This window comes from Heloderma suspectum, chromosome 4 (assembly GCF_057233095.1).
Source record: "Heloderma suspectum isolate Gila_16-S chromosome 4, 16-S_ref, whole genome shotgun sequence".
NCBI classification, from domain to species: domain Eukaryota; kingdom Metazoa; phylum Chordata; class Lepidosauria; order Squamata; family Helodermatidae; genus Heloderma; species Heloderma suspectum.
In genome coordinates, this window is record NC_139461.1 from 146,205,774 (window position 1) to 146,222,506 (window position 16,733).

The window sequence follows — 16,733 nt, forward strand, 5'->3', positions numbered from 1 at the left end:
TATGCTGGGAGAGTTCAGAATCCTGCCTTAAAGTATAATCATATTAATACTACCACTTTAATAGCGTTCATCACACTTCGTATACTTTGCCTTTTTGCAATGGGTTCTAAACCTCCACAGTAAATAATGCATGCCTCAGTATGAGGCAGCTTCGTATGTTCATGTAGGAGATAAAGATCACACTGTGCTTGCCTTTCTACCGGAAAAGCTCCAACAGTCTTCTATTGGACAAACCTAGAATTGCAAACAAAAGATTTGGAGGACCTTATTACTCTTACTTGCACTTCCACAAAAGGCCGGCCCAGCGAAAGATATCTTGAATTGTTCCATGCCTTTGGTTGTCACTGCTTTAGAAAAGCAAAGCCACAGAACAATTCAAGGTACCTGTTGTTAGGCCAACCTTCTGCGAAAAGGGGGAGAATTGAACTGGTAAAGCTTTCCCATCACAGCATCTCTATGCTGGGAAAAGGCCTCAAGTGTTGATTACTGGCTGTTATGCAAAAAGTAGTTTAATAGGGGCCTGGAAACTACGGTTGGCTGGATTTGGGCCAGCAAACTGAAGCTGAATTCAGACGAGATGGAAATAGCGTGACTGAGAAATCTCATTTCTCTCGGAGGTGCAAGTTTACCTGTTAGTGATGGGGGAGGGGTAGCAATTAACCTTGCCAGAGCAGGTGGCAACCTCAGAATGAGTCTTGCCCCAGCACTGCTTTTTGAGACACGAGTGGCAAGGAGTGCCTTTTGTCGATTACATCAAATATGTCAGCTACATCCACTCAAGAATAACTGCATCTGGTTTTGTGAAGGCAAGGTTGCTTCCTTTTAAGGAGGTCCGTTAAGCTGATCCATTTTTCCCCCTGCTTGGTTGGCGACCCGAACTGTACCAGTGCAGCTTTGGACTTCTTTTATCATTCAGAAAGAAGTCCAAAGCACAAGTTTAAAGGTCTTTGGGGATGTTTTTATTTTGCCCGCTGACCTATTACTGTCTAAAATAATGCACTTGTGACTCTGTTTCACATATATGTATGATTTTGTAGATTTTATGCCAGTTTGTAGTTTGTAAGCCATCTTGAGTGCAGGATAGATATTAAGATGTATTAATTTTATAATTATCAATTAAAGGCATTCTTTTTCTGTCCACGACAAAGGTATATCAATGCTAGAATGTAGATATTACAAATGTGTTTTGTACAAAGGAAACTCTCCTATTTCCCCATGAGCATACTGTCAGAAGCACAGAGCAGTGCATTTAACCCAAGTTCTGAAGTAATCATGCCTTCAGTTATTAACAGAGGAAGCAGGGAGTGAGTCAACTCTGATTTGCAGATACAACTGGTGTCCTTTCTGCCCCATGCTCTGCTTCCTGGAGTCTTTACTCCAGAATAGGCAAAAGCGTCACCAATTACACCTGAGACTTCCCACCTTCCAATTGTTACATCCTGGATTAACAAAGGTAGCTAGGTGGATACACAGACCAGCTCTCACCAGCACACGACAGTCACAGTCACGCCAATCAAGAACAAAGCAGGGACTTGGGTGTTATGAGGATTTGTCAGAATTCCAGCCAGCCCAGGATTTCATCCTTCTGCCTAGTTACCAACTGCAAAGTCAGAAAAATGTGTGGGGAGTTGTTTTTGCTGTCACACTGCACACTTGAACACTAAGGTGCATCCATGTGTAGTAAAAGTGCATGCATGTACACAATGCCACCACAGGATAGTTTCTCTCTGCAACACTGTTCTTTTCTCCCTGGGTCACTGTGTAGCCAGAGCCTATAATAAAAGGCACACACGTTCTCTTACTGTTTACACACCACTCACATACACCCCATACATATACACGCCCATACAAACACATCAGCAACCGTTCCAAAGAACCACCAGGAAAGGCGAGACACAGGAAGAGGCTTCATATGATACATGTAATGCTCTGACAACTTTATTCAGGTTACATTGCAGAGAAAGACAATACGAGTTTTCCATGTTTCTGATATGAGACTGGAATACTTGAGTCAGCTTTCAGGTTGCATGTACATGACTTTACAAGAAACAAACAAACCAGCACAGAAAATGATTAAAAAATATTCTTGATTGGTTGAGCAAGAAATGTGATGACCAAACCATCTTTAAATTAAATAAAAACTGAGAGAAGCATGTTTCCTCCAAATCCTAACCAATCCCACCAGTAGCAACTTCTAAGTAGCAAGTTCAGTAGTTTCACAGGAAATATCCCAGTTTTCTCAAGTGGTAGTTTTACCTTATATCCAAGATAGTAGCCTTTACAAGAAGAGTCTAATCTTCTCTGTACATTGCTACATCAACTGTAAGCAAACTTTGATTTTAACAGACAATAGACTTTGTGTTCTTGACGGAAACCTTCAGCATCCTTTAAGCTTTTCAGGAAGCTTAAAGACCAGAAATGTTTGGCTTTAGGCTGGTTAGTCACAGGCCTCAAGTATCAAATATAATAGGAAGGCAAGGGGATTTAAATCCAGAGCCATACTCCTACGTAGGCAGAACCAAGGCCTCACGTCTGGGTTTAACTGCCACTGTGAGCCTGCTCAGTACAAGCAGCATAACCAGTACCTGTGGGAGGCACCCAGCAGGCAAAGACGGCAGGTCCCATAGTCCATGTGTCAGGCATTCTCCCCAAAGTGAACAAGAGGTGTGCATGTGTCATGGAGTAAATGGTGTGAGGATAACAATTTCCCTAACTGGTTTGTGAGGTCATCATGTGTTTGTAGCCCTGTAGGAGGAAAAGCATCCAGGAGGACATGATTTGAAGCGGAGAAGGAGTAGGTCGGAAAAGGTTTAAGCATGTTCATTGCATGCATCAAGCGAAGTCCTCTCTGTGTGTGAAGTTCCTTTCCAACCAAAATACGGCTTCCTCCAAATCCATGCATCTGTATAGAATTTGTATTTCTCCCAGGTTTTCTACTAATTACAACTGAATTCTGTTCCTTTCTCTGGACATGGCAACATATATGAAAACAGTCATTTTCATAGTGGTCAGAAGGAACACTCTTACAGGGATGCTATGTTATTCTAGCAATCTGCCAGGGCATTTCATTAAAGAACTTACCAGTGGGCTAGTTCTCACAACTGAAACATGACTGTAACAGCACATGACAGTACATTACACCTTAGTTGGAACTGTGTATCAGTGAGGCTGTTCATCTGCTCCCCCAAAAGGAGCAGAGTAGTTTCAGGACTGAGACCCCTATTCACATACATGGGTAGTTTGTAACTGAGACCACCACCTTTCTTCTGACATTAGGTAAAAAAAATACACATGGAGACACCAGCATGTCCGAGGTAACAGACCAGGGTGTACATCACCTCCTGCATTTGAACGTCAGGGACAACACTGTGGATTCAGAGATACTTCCGGGGGGATTTGGGTGTTGCCCTTCTGTTGTGGATCGTGCCAAATGCGACTGTGGCCTGCGCTGCACATAGGGATGTCCGAGAATTCCGCCACGGATCTTGGTGAGGCCGAATGCCAGTGCATTCCCCCCCCCCCCGCGAAATGGGCCTGGAACAGAACACCTACCTGCTGCCATCTGTGCTGCATTGCGAATGGCAGCCACATCTGCGGCCACCATTCGCTTCTTCCATATAGCCGTGATAGGCTATTTAAATACTTACGTAGCCTATCACGGCTAACACAGGTGCACCATTTGCGTCTCTGTGGAAGCTGCAGTAGGCTCCGTAATTATTTACGTAGCCTATCATACGGCGAAACTAAGGGAACGCAAATGGCAGCGGTACAGTGGCCGCCATTTGCGTTCCCTTTTTGCCGTGTGATAGGCTACATATTTACGTAGCCTATTATGACAAACGAGCGGGGTGCAAATGGCATAGTGGCCACCATTTGCGTTCCTTTTTTTTTTTTTGCCATAATAGGCTACGTAAATATTTACGTAGCCTATCACGGCAAAATACAGGGACGCAAATGGTGGTGGCTACAGCAGCCGCCGTTTGCGTCCCTGTGCAGGCTGCCTAGCAGCTGGATGTCCGGCTGCAGGCGGCCCCAGCCGGTGGCTCTGCGGAATCTCCGCGGAGCAGAGCCGGTGAGAATTTCAGGGAGAGGGACGGAGCACCTCCCCCCCACCGCGAATGTCACCCTTTCATTCATCCCCAGCAGCACACAGGTTTCGCAGTTTTGACCTCTGTGATGAGGAGCAAGAAACGGAGGTGACTGCTCTCTATCTTGCCAAAGGGAGTGGCACAAAATGCCTCCGTGCGTAGCCCTTGCAACCAAGCAAGCTTCGCAAAGCATCCCAATTTTCAACACCCCAAATGGGAGCCGAGTCTCAAACAGCTTCCCATTACGTGCGCAGGGTCGTGCGTGTCCAACGCTTCGAAAGTCTGTTTCGACCATGGTGCTCCCAAAGGGCCCCATAAACCATAACGGGAGCCCCACATCCCCGCCCAAACGTCGCCTTCTGCTCCTCAGCCTCGCCTTCTCCATCGTCAGGCCGCTCCTTCGAGACACTAGTCTCGCAACCCTAACCGACTCTGCCCCTCCACACGGCGTTGCAGCTTGCTCGAAACCGCAGCGGCGCCGGAGGGAGGCCTAGGCCTGCCGCGCCCGCGATCTGGAGGCGGCGGGCGAAGAGGAAGGCCGCCCCCCGGGCACGCGGGTCCCCGGAGGAGGGCGCCGGCGCTCCCTTCTGGGGGGGCGGGTCCACCGCCCGCCCCTTGATCGCGGTGACCGGCGCAGCCCCGGGCGGGACTTCGCAACGCACTCCACGCCTCTTCCAACCCGGCGCCTCCCGCAGCCGTGGCGCGGCCAGGCGCCAGCCAGGCATCGTTCCGGGAAGCCCACCCCGCGCAGGGCCCGGGCGCGTTCAGCCGCCGACGGCTGCAGGACCAAGCGATGGCGCGCACGTGTGAACGGCCCCCCGCTGCGCTGCCCCGGGAGCGGGCGGGCGGGCCCCCCGCCGCCCTGTCGGCGCGGCGGGGGGCCTGGGCTTAGCTGGCCGGGGAGAGCCGCCGCCCCGCAGCGGAGCCCGCGCCGCCCGCCGCCACGCATGCGCGCAGCCTCCGCGTGCCGCGGCCCCTCCCACGCCCGGCGGGCCGGCCAGCCCCGGCGAGTGGCGTCACGCCGCGCGCGCTCTGCGGCTCCAGAGGCGGCACCGCAGCCCGGGCAGCGCGGCGAGGAGGCGGGCGACGAGCCGCGGCGGCAGGCAGGCAGGCAGCAGGAGCAGGTGCGGCCGCAGCGGGGGGTGCCGGCGGAAAGGGGCCCGGGGGGTGGGTCGCCAGCGCCTCCGCGGGGCCGCGCGCTGGCGGGGGGGCTCGCCGCCCTTCTGGCCGCTCGCGCGCGCCGGGCGCTGCTGCTCCGCCGGGGCGCGCCCGCCCGCAGCCCCTCGAGCCCGCGCCCCGCGCCGATGCCGCCGCCCGCCCCGGGGCGCCGTCCTCGGCAGCGACAGCCGCGCGGGGCTGCGCCCGGAAGAGCGCAGCGGGAGCCGCGGCGCTCCCGCTCCCGCTCCCCGCCGTGCGCGCCGCCTGGTGAGAGCAGCGCGCGGGCTCCTGCGGCGCGTCCCTCCGCCGAGGGGGCGGGCTGGCGCTCCTGGGGGGCCCTGCGAGGCGGGGCCGCGTCCTCCGTGCGCGGCTGGCGCTGCTGAGGGGCCGCCGCCGACCGGAGCCTTCGCCCTGGAGCAGCCTCCCCGCCCGGGGCCCTCCGGGTGAGTGGGGCTGCGGCTTCCCTCCGCGCCAACGCCGCGGCCCACGGCCACGGTGGCTGGTAACGGGGGTGGTGCTGCGGCACTCCGGAGGGCCCCAGCTTGGGGAAGGCTGGCCTGGCGCGCCCGCGGGAGCCCGGCGAGAGCTTCTGGCCGCCACCTGTTGGCTGGAGAGGCAGAGGCGGGCGGGGTGCCGCGAAGCGGGGCGGGCTGCGCGGCAGGCGCTGGCCAGCTCGCCGCTTTTTCCTCTTTTCGAGGGTGGGGCGGGGTAGTGCAGACAGAAACCCACCCGTGTTACCCATCTGCTGTGAAGCCTACGCGGTGACCTTGGCCCAGTCTGTTGCCTCAGCCTAACCAGTCCCGCGAGGTTGTCGTGAACATCAAATGGGGGGGGGGGCGGAAACATATACGCTGTTCTCAGCCCTTTGGGCAGGATAAAAATGAATAAGATTTTCCTAGAACTAACCCTTTGAGCAGTGTGTTAGCAAGTATAGAATAGATATATTTTTAATACTCACAAAATGTTAAGAACTTGGTAAATGAAGTCCATGCCAACCTTGCTTCAGTTTTACTGGCATGACTGATGGCACAAATCTTGTTACTAGTACATAAACAGACCCATCGGTATTGTGCATGGAGTCAGTATGGATTCTTGTGTTTTGACATTATTCTGTGTCTCTTGGGTTTGTTCCTCTGCCTCCATTCCTGATCTGATAGCAGATAATAGTCGTAGGGTCACCATTTCTTTTTCTCTCCACGCCCACTCTTGAAATTAGGGAGTTTCCCTTCTCCTTTGAACAGGAAGTCCTGGTCGGTTTCTGATTTAAGTACGGCTTTTCTGACACTTTCCCATACTGGGGTCTGATCTCTTGGGCAAGGTCATTTCCTGGACTCCTCATGAACTAGTTTCCTGGACAGGTTCCTCTTCTTGTTTTTCCTTAAGGTTGAGATGAATGTGTCTACCTTTCACCTGCATTGTAATGGAAAACAAAGCACATCTCTGTAGAATGTCCTGTAATTTTGGGGTCATGGGGAAGATGCTCATTTGTTAAATAATAGCTCCAGTGCTCACGAATGGCAATAATTGAGTGAGTAATTCATGCCTGGTTCTATCCTGGCTCTCTTAATCCAGTTAAAGACTTATTAATAGGAAGCTGCTCTGAAATTTTACCACTGTAGTTGAGTAGAGAGGTGGTAATTACATTGCTGGTTTCTGTTATGGTCTGTCACGGTAGAGACACTGTCCGGCTGCCCCTATTCCTTCTATGAAGAAGTGAATGAGGGAAGGAGTGGCTTCCTTGTGTCCCCTATTGTTTATCCATTAATTTATTTCCAACATTTATTACCTGCTTTTCAGTCAAGTAGCTTTCGGAGTGGCTCACGGCATGATAAAACAAATTACAGATTAAATAACAAATACAATTAAAACAGCATAAAACAAAATCCTGAATAAAACAGTCAAGCCAGGAACAGGTAGTGTAAGATAGAACAAAAATAGTTGCATAGAAAGCAGCAAGTGCAAAATAAAGCAAATCTGTGATTCATGGGAAGGAAAAAGGAAATAAAAAGGTCTTCACTTTTAATGTGTGTATGTATTGGGAGGGGCAGGTCATTTGGATTTTCTGCCATGATCACCGAAATGTCTTGGGCTAGCCTTGATGACTTGCAAGCTTGGGACAAGTGTATATAAAAGGAGAATAAATTCAGTACAACCAGGGGTTATATCCAGTGGTGGTTTTGTGCTACTGGAGAGCACTTCTGCTCATGCAAGTTGGACACCCACTTTTCACTGATCCTCCTTATCTGCTGCAGTCAACTACATCCCACACTATTCCAGAAGATTCCCCGACCCTCCTTTCAGAAGATGGGGGGGTGCAGTGGTTAGGGTGAAAATCAGGTGCCCTGCCTTATGCAAGCAAAGTGCTTTCTGCTAGCTGCTAACACAAAGCCACTATTGGATACAACTCCAGCTGTTTCACAGCCTTATTTGGTTCCTGTTTGTTTTACTGTTACTAAGAATCTCATGATGGAGACCCAACAATCATATCAGGTTGACACTATAAACAAGCGAGTTCATCTGATTCCCAGGAGAACTCTGAACACCTCAGAAGTCTCCTTTTGCCTTTGAGGATTGAGGCCCAGCATTGCAACTACACGCAGGGTGGCAGTAAGACATGCTCAGTAGAGTAGAAGCAGTGCAAAGGCAGGAGAATGCAAAGACTTGGGCCTTTTGCCCCGGAATGACTAAGGGTCATATACTGACTCTGTTTGTGATGAATGTAGACCTGTTTTCATGATTGGCTAGGGTGCAAGAGGTCTCTGCATGTACATCTGCACATATGCAGAACTCTTTCTCTTTTTTACTTAATTTTTATTCTACTTTTTATCTTTATAAATGAAATAAAAAATACCAACAACATAATCACCAACTACAGTTTCCAACATTACAGTATTCTTGGGGACAACACAACAACCAGAAAAGCAAAAAAGAAAATTATAAAAGGAAAAGAGAAGGCAAAAGATGAAAGAACAGGAAAACAAAGGGAACAAGAAAAAGTATTAAGAGAAAAGAAGAAAAGAAAAGGAGAAGATTACATATTACAGATAAACTTCAAGTATCACTCTACTTAAAAAATTATACCATTGCCAATATTACAATTCAGTACAGCCTAGGTAATCCATCTTGTTTCAGTAGCATATCCTCAGATTTATAACAAAGAAACATGCTATGAATTTTCCCCTAGCCATAAAATGCTTTTCTGCTAATATATAATGAGAAAGCTAAAATCAACCAACCAGGAATATTACTAATCATAGTCTCAAAATAATAATAATAATACTCATAATAATTTTTTTTAAAGAAAATAGTTAAGGATAAAAGAAAAAACAAAATCAACAACAATCACTAGTATATATTATCAATATTTTAGATAGTATTATTTCTATATATATATGAGTGTGTACATTTCTATACACCCACAAACCAAAATTTTGTGTACAGTATATCATGTCTATTATATATATAAAAAAAGGAATTAAGAGAAAATGGAAGGAGAAAAAAATGGATATATGTAAATAATATACTGCCCGGATCTTATAACCCAAACAAACCAACAGGCGACAATTGTTTGTTCATTCTCAGCTCACGGTACTGAAAAAGATGTCTCCCGTGCTTTACCAACAAGCCAAGCCTCTGCCATTTCATGATTTAAAAACTTTTTAATCTGTCCTTCAACGAGGATGCAAAATGTGGCAGGGTATTTTATGTGGTATTGTAGATTCATTTGTCTTGCTTGATTTCTCGCCTTAGTGAATTGCCTTCTTTTATCAGCAATTTCTTTAGTGTAATCCGGAAATAGCGTAATCTTAACTTGTTTTGCCCCCCAAAGAAGATCTCCCCTCCCTCTTGCCACACGCAGGATAAAATTTTTTGTAGAAACTCTTGCAAACTGAACTATAACAGTAACAGCAGTCCCTTTAACGCCACGCGCCGAACTTGGAACACAGAATGCATGCTCAATGTCAAGTAAATAATCAGATGGCAAAGCAAGTAATTCATGCAGGAATTTGTCCAAGATTTTAGACAGGCTTACGTCGGTGGGTAATTCTTTGATGCCAATAATGCATAGGTTTGCTCTTTGTGTAAATGTTTCCAGTTGTGAAATTCTAGTAGACAGGATTTTATACGAAGCTTTCATTGTAATCTCTTGAGCTGATATGCGATCTTGCAGGTCAGTAACTTTCACCTCTGTTTGCAGAGAAGTATTAATTAAGTCCACAGCCCCCTGAAGGGCGACAATGGAGTCTTGGATTGTATCCAACCTCTTAGCCTGTTCTGACAGTTGAAGAGACAAAGTTTTTATCAAAGCAAGCAGCTCCTCTGTATTTCCATCACTTCTAGAAGACTTTGCCAAGGGAGGTGTGGGGGGGGGGGGTCGGCGGTGGTCCCATTCCTTTTTTTTGTTCCTTTTGATGTTGCCATTCTTCTCCTTAAACAAATTTTGCAAGTCCTCACGTATTGTTGGTATTCTCTAATCCATAAACACTAAAAAAAACTACATTTGGAGCCGTCAGCCCTGTGTTCTCCTAGTTAGATAGGAATTTCAAAACACCTTTGAGTCGATGTCTTTGCTCTGGAAAACTAACCTTGGAGCCCAGCCCTTCTCCTGCTCTGCAAAACGAGCTACTCTTCCAAGATTGCATCCAGATGGTATTCTTGCTTCCCCTTTTAGATCCAGGGGAAGATAAAAAGGTTTTTCAACCTTTTAAAAGCTGCTTGAGATAGCGTCCCATGGAGCCTCCGTAGAACGCTGCCAGGGCAACATTGGCCCTGAGCGGAAGTCATGCAGAACTCTTTCTGATGCACATCAAATGCATCTTCCGTGGAAGGTGAGGGTGGTGCGTGATGGCTCCACACACCCCTCTGCTACATCTGTTCGGCAGGTTTTAAAATTAATAGTAAGCTGGGGCAGTGTTTTCATCAAGCATGTGGGAAGGGGAGTTTTACCCCTCCACAGCCATGATTCGAACAATAATCTCCCCTTGTAAAGTAATTAGCATAAGAAAACGGTTCCCATGGCTAATGAGAGCTTTTGTTCTAATGCTGAGTGCTGGAGAGAGGGCTGCGATTGTCAGAATCTTGACTTGGCAGGAAAGAGTAAACCCTAGTCCCACATGCTGTACTCCCAATGTAAATTGCCCCCCATCACCCACACAAAGAGGCTAGCTACAACATAGTTCTCTTGTTCTGTCAGTTGTGTTTCTTATTTTTCTTCCCCTTGCTTGCACACCTTCCTTCTCCTTCCCCTATTAATAGGGTATTTCTCATCTCTGTTGATTCTTCTGGACCTCTCAGTAGCTTTCTATACCATCAGCCATGGTATCCTTCTGGATCGTTTATTTGGATTGGGCTTGGGAGGCACAGTTTTGAAGAGGTTCCGGTCAGTTCTGGAGGAGCGTTCTCAGAAGGTGGTGCTGGGTGACCTCGATTCAACCCCATGGCCATTAGCCTGTGGGGTGCCGCAAGGTTCTATCTTGTCCCCCATGCTTTTTAACATCTACATGAAACTGCTGGGGGAAGTCGTCAGGAGGTTTCGGCTGAAATGTCATCAGTATGCGGATGATACTCAGCTCTACCTCTCGTTTCCATCTGCACATCCCAGGGAGGCGGTGGAACTCTTGAACCAGTGTCTGGAGGCTGTTTTGGGATGGATGAGGGTGAACAAGCTGAAACTTAATCTAGACAAGATGGAGGTACTGTTGGTTGGGAAACCAACTACTTCGGATGGAGGTTACAACTGGTCTTAGATGGGGTTGCACTCCCCCTGAAAGACCAAGTGTGCAGTCTGGGAGTCCTCCTGGACTCTGAGCTAACCGGGGAAGCCCAGGAGTGCTTTTTACCAACTTAGGCTGGTACGCCAACTGCAGCCCTATCTGGAGAGGATGGACCTTGCCTCAGTTATCCACACGCGTCACGTCCAGGTTGGACAACTGCAATGTGCTATACGTGGGGCTGTCTTTGAAGATGGTTCAGAAACTCCAGCTTGTGCAGAATGCAGCCGCCCAAGTATTGGTGAGGGCGAAGCAATTCAATCATATAATGCCTATACTGTGCCAGCTGCACTGGTTACCAGGGTGTTTCCGAGCCCAATTCATAGTGCTCTTTTAACCTTTAAAGCCTTAAATGGTTTGGGACCAAGTTACTTGAAGGACCACCTACACCCGTTTCAGCCTGCCCGCACTTTAAGATCAGAAAGAGAGGCCCTTCTCATTTGCCCACCTGTGAGAGCAGTCAGGTGGGTGACCACATGTGAGAGGGCCTTCTCTGCAGTGGCCCCACACCACCAGCTGCCATCGGAGGTCTGCCATGCTCCATCATTGCAGACTTTTAAGACAGCCTTGAAAACATATTATTTTACCTTGGCCTTCTTTTGATATGACTGCTATTGTTGCTGTTGCTGCTGCTAACATCGTTGTTGGTTTTATTGTTGGCTTTTATTCTTGTTTTTATTGTTTTTATATTTTTATCACTTTTAATATTTTAATTGTTTTTATATATTTTATTGTTGTAAGCCCCTTGGGGGGGGGGGGGGCTTCTGCCTTGAAAGGGGACCAAGAAATATTTTAAATAATTAAGAAAGAAAGAAAATCTCTGCTAAGTGCCCTCTTCCCCCCCTACAGCCTAATCTTACTTGAAAATAAGTCTCATTGAGTTATTTCCTTCTCCACAGAATAATCACAATTTGAGATTCTTTGTATTGTGGTCACCAGATGCCAAGGAAAAGGCACTTTGCATGTGCTTAGGTATAAATAATCACCTGTTCGACCCTTTTCTTCCCCACCCTGAAAAAATGGGGTTATGGTTCTTCCATTACCTGGCTGCCTCTGCAGTCCTTTTTTCCTGCAATGCTAGCAGGTGGTTAAAGGAACTTAACGGGGCAACTTACCTTGGAAACTGGAGAGGAAAACTGAGCTGAAAGACCTACTTTCTAATGAAGGGGGGTGCTGGCTTCTGGTAAGAAATGGCAGCCTGTCTTTGTTTAAAGGCATCACTATGATTTTCATTGGTGTCCCCAGTGAGACTGACCTAAGGCGGAGGAAGGAGGTCATAAAATAATAGCTGGCTACCAAGCCTAGCCATACCTTGTGGAATGCTGTGTGTGTAGGGATTAGCAACTAGCCCAGATCTGGCCTTCCGAGGTGTGCTTTCTGATCCACCTTTTGCCAGCCTAGGTGTGGAAAGGGGTGTGGTGGGAATGGCAGGAGTGGCAAAGGGACTTGGGGTATGAAGTGGGGCTTTGGGGTCTTGGTTTGTCCTTTGGAAAGAGAGAACCCGATCCCGCTGGCAAAACTAGTTTTTGACGTGAGGCGATACCTGACAGGGGCGGGCCGCTTATGGCCCTCCAGACGTTTTAGCCCATAACTCCTGTCAGCCCTAACCGGCCTGGCCAGTGCCCACCGCTGCTTTAGCCTGTGCTGGTTAGCATACTGATGTTGGATAAAGGAGGGTGACATAACTTCAGTTGAAAATAAACTTTGTAAATAGAGCAGGTAAAGCTAGAATCCAGTGACCAGTCAGTTAGGTGACAGCATATTGCCCCAGCTCTCATACCAGTAACTCAAATTCCTTTGAGGTGATTTAAGGAAGTTATGACTAGAGGAGGAGGAGCACTCTCATCCCTGAAATGTGTTTGGTTAACTGTTTATTTATTACATTTGTGTTGCGCCTTTGCTACAAGGAGTTCAAGAATGCATACAAGCCTCTCTCCACCACCACCACCATTTTATTTCATAACAACCCTGTGAAAGAGGTTAGGCTGAAAGAGAGTGACTGGCCCAAAGTCACCCCATAAGCTCCGTGGGGATTTGAACCAAACCTTGGTCTCCACAGCCCTAGTCCCAACACACTGACCACGCTGGCTCTCATACATCTCATAAATAACCGCAAATAACTGAGTAGGTAAGTAAATCATTGCCATTAAACTACTCAGTTGCCACATGTTTATGAAAAAGGGGTATTGCATTCAAGAATATTCTGTTGGCAGCCAAAAAAGTACCTTCAGGTGAGCTGCATACTTCAGTGTCTGCATACACAATAAAATATGCAAAACAGGTGAAAATTAATTTATCAGACCAATTTGTGCTGATATAAATGTACAAGCATTTCTGTTTCACAGCGTCTTATTGGGCAGCATGGAAAGGAAGTAGAATTTTAAATATGTGTAGAGAGCACTGGAGATAATGGACCATTCACAAAGCTAAACACGTTCTGTACATTTTATACAATTCTTGTAGCATTCACAACGCTTCTCCTATCTCTGCAAATGCTAAAGGCTTTTTAAAAAATGCAGCATGTCATGCTCTTCTCCAGGTGCATTTCTTTACCTTCACACGTTTTTTCTGCCGTAATCCAAGGTTGATCCAAGAAGGGATGCCTTAATATGCTCCTCCTCTTCTCTTGCCCCCCTGTGCCCTAAGATTTTGGAGGGAAACATGCTCATGGTGACACTGCCATCTAGTTCAGTCGGTGGCTAATGGATCATTCTTGTTGTTGTTCAGTCGTTCAGTCGTGTCCGACTCTTCGTGACCCCATGGACCATAGCACGCCAGGCCTTCCTGTCCTGCGCTCTCTCCCGGAGCATGCTCAAGTTCATATTCATTGCATCGGTGATGCTATCCAGCCATCTCATCCTCTGCCGTCCCCTTCTCCTTTTGCCTTCAATCTTTCCCAGCATCAGGGTCTTTTCCAGAGAGTTTTCTCTTCGCATTAGGTGGTCAAAATATTTGAGCTTCAGCTTCAGTATCTGTCCTTCCAATGAGCAGTCAGGGTTGATTTCCTTTAGGATGGACTGATTGGACCTCCTTGCAGTCCAGGGGACTCCTAAGAGTCTTCTCCAGCACCACAGTTCAAAAGCATCAATTCTTCGGCGCTCAGCCTTCCTTATAGTCCAGCTCTCACAAGCATACATTACTACTGAGAAAACCATAGCTTTGATTAGATGGACTTTTGTCGGCAAGGTGATGTCTCTGCTTCTTACTATGCTGTCTAGGTTTGCCATAGCTTTCCTCCCAAGGAGCAAGCGTCTTTTAATTTCATGGCTACAGTCACCGTCTGTGGTGATCTTGGAGCCCAAGAAAGTAAAATCTGTCACAGCTTCCATTTCTTCCCCTTCTATATGGCAGGAAGTGATGGGGCCAGATGCCATGATCTTCGTTTTTTTAATGCTGAGTTTCAAACCAGCTTTTGCACTCTCCTCTTTCACCCTCAACAAGAGGCTCTTGAGATCCTCTTCGCTTTCTGCCATTAGGGTGGTATCGTCTGCATATCTGAGGTTGTTGATAATTCTCCCAGCAGTCTTAATTCCAACCTGTGATTCATCCAACCCGGCGTTTCTCATGATGTACTCTGCATATAAGTTAAATAAGCAGGACGACAATATGCAGCCTTGTCGTACTCCTTTCCCAATTTTGAACCACTCGGTTGCTCCATGTCTGGTTCTTACTGTTGCTTCTTGACCCTCGTACAGGTTTCTCAGGAGACAGCTAAGGTGGTCTGGTACTCCCATCTCTTTCAGAATTTGCCACAGTTTGTTGTGATCCACACAATCAAAGGCTTTAGCGTAATCAGTGAAGCAGAAATAGACGTTTTTCTGGAATTCTCTTGCTTTCTCCATGATCCAGCGAACGTTGGCGATTTGATCTCTAGTTCCTCTGCCTCTTCGAAACCCCACTTGTACTTCCGGTAGTTCTCGGTTGGCATACTGCTGAAGCCTAGCTTGTAGGATTTTGACCATCACCTTGCTGGCATGTGAAATGAGCGCAATGGTGAGGTAGTTTGAATACTCTTTGGCGTTGCCCTTCTTTGGAATTGGAATGTAAACTGACCTTTTCCAGTCTTGCGGCCATTGTTGAGCGTTCCAAATTTGTTGGCATATTGAATGCAGCACTTTAACAGCATCATCTTTTAGGATTTTAAATAGCTCAGCTGGAATACTGTCATCTCCGCTAGCTTTGTTGTTAGTAATGCTTCCTAAGGCCCACTTGACTTCACTCTCTAGGATGTCCGGCTCAAGTTCAGTGACTGCACTATCATGGCTATCAGGGACATTCAGATCTTTCCTGTTTAGTTCTTCTCTGTATTCTTTCCACCTCTTCTTAATCTCATCTGCTTCTGTTAGGTCCCTGCCTTCTTTGTCCTTTATCGTGCCCGTCTTTGCACAAAATGTTCCCTTGATATCTCCGATTTTCTTGAAAAGATCTCTAGTCTTTCCCATTCTGTTGTTTTCCTCAATTTCTTTGCATTGTTCATTTAAGAAGGCCTTCTTGTCTCTCCTTGGTATTCTCTGGAACTCTGCATTCAGTTGGATATATCTTCCCCTTTCTCCCTTGCTTTTCGCTTCCCTTCTTTCCTCAGCTACTTGTAAAGCTTCATCAGACAGCCACTTGGCTTTCTTGCACTTCTTTTTCCTTGGGATGGATTTCGTTGCTGCCTCCTGAACAATGTTACGGACCTCTGCCCATAGTTCCTCAGGCACTCTGTCTATCAGGTCTAATCCCTGAAATCTATTCCTCACCTCCACTGTATATTCATAAGGGATATGATTTAGGTCATACCTGAATGGTTTAGTGGTTTTCCCTACATTCTTCAATTTAAGCTAAAATTTTGCAAGAAGCAGCTCATGATCTGAGCCACAGTCAGCTCCAGGTCTTGTTTTTACTGACTGTATAGAGCTTCTCCATCTTTGGCTGCAAAGGACATAATCAATCTGAAATGGATCATTCTAGGCCAGGTCTAATCAGTTATGGAACTCCCTGCCAAGAGAGGCCTGCCTGGCTGACTCTTAGTTGATGCTTTGGAGGATGCCTATTACAGCCTTCATCTTTAGAAAGCTCTTTGGCCTGATGAAGTGGTGGTTGACGACTGATCTTAAAAAGTGGACGGATGTATTGACCTTGTTGTTAGATACATTTTGTATTTTTTGCTTAGTTTTTTTTTTTTATATATATATATATATATATATTGTTGTTGTTCAGTCGTGTCCGACTCTTCGTGACCCCATGGACCATAGCACGCCAGGCCTTCCTGTCCTGCGCTCTCTCCCGGAGCGTGCTCAAGTTCATATTCATTGCATATATATATATATATATATATATATATATATATATATATATATAGGGAGAGAGAGAGTATCTTATCATGTGTGAGAAAGAGAGAGAGAGAGAACTTCAGTTTTAACCAAATAATAAATTTAAATGTGTTAATTGACTGAAAATGCATCCCCAATTAATTGAGAAACTTATTTAGAAAAGTAATTATGTTTAATATATGTACTTATTAAAATTGCAAGTAGCAGGACCCATCTTAAAACAGGCTTTCCCCCATATTCTCAAACAGGAGGGAATGCCTCTTACAAGATGGCACCATGCTCCATCTTAAAATAGTGTGCCTATTTCTTCAAAGCTATTGTTGTAGTAATATGCAAATATATTGAGGTTTAATTAATTAAGCAATTGAGTTTTAATTGCTTTAATTTGATAGACTAAGACT

At 46.6% G+C, this 16,733-nt stretch overlaps 1 protein-coding gene across 2 annotated transcripts in view; it reads left to right on the plus strand.

Moving 5' to 3' along the window:
• Positions 1 to 5,124: 5,124 nt before the first annotated feature.
• Positions 5,125 to 16,733, plus strand: part of CYSTM1 (cysteine rich transmembrane module containing 1) — a 45,575-nt gene continuing 33,966 nt past the window's right edge. Inside the window, exon 1 of one of the 2 annotated variants that reach the window (XM_084850858.1) lies at positions 5,125 to 5,212. The gene's annotated coding sequence lies outside the window, so the exon portion shown is untranslated. Of the gene's footprint in view, positions 5,213 to 5,588; positions 5,690 to 16,733 lie in introns of those variants that run through there. The other variant, XM_084850859.1, reaches the window with a different exon arrangement.